The sequence below is a fragment of the Cariama cristata genome, unplaced genomic scaffold, assembly GCF_000690535.1.
Source record: "Cariama cristata isolate BGI_N322 unplaced genomic scaffold, ASM69053v1 scaffold19096, whole genome shotgun sequence".
NCBI classification, from domain to species: Eukaryota; Metazoa; Chordata; class Aves; order Cariamiformes; family Cariamidae; genus Cariama; species Cariama cristata.
The window spans coordinates 1-334 of record NW_009622941.1 but is presented as its reverse complement, the minus strand read 5'-3'; positions in this window follow the sequence as shown (position 1 = coordinate 334).

Genomic DNA, 334 nt, shown 5'->3' with positions numbered 1-334 from the left:
CGGAACGGGCGGGGCCAGCCTCCGCCACACCACCCGAAGAGCAGCCGGCAGCTGCAGACGGCGCCAGGGTCCCGGAGACATTCACTCCCACAGGTGAGGGAGGGCAGCGGCGGCAAGCACACCGGGAAGGGTTTACCCACAGCTAACCAGCCAGGAGCTGCCTGCCCGGTGGAGCAGTGGTGCTCCCTTCAGGCGCCGGGAAAGAACACGGCACCGTACCGGCCGCGGCTCGCGGGCTGCCCACAGCCCCGGGCACCGGTATGAACCCCGGCAGGGGCTGGACGGACACCGGGGTCGCCTGAGGACGCCGGAGCCACCAGCACCTCCAGACGTA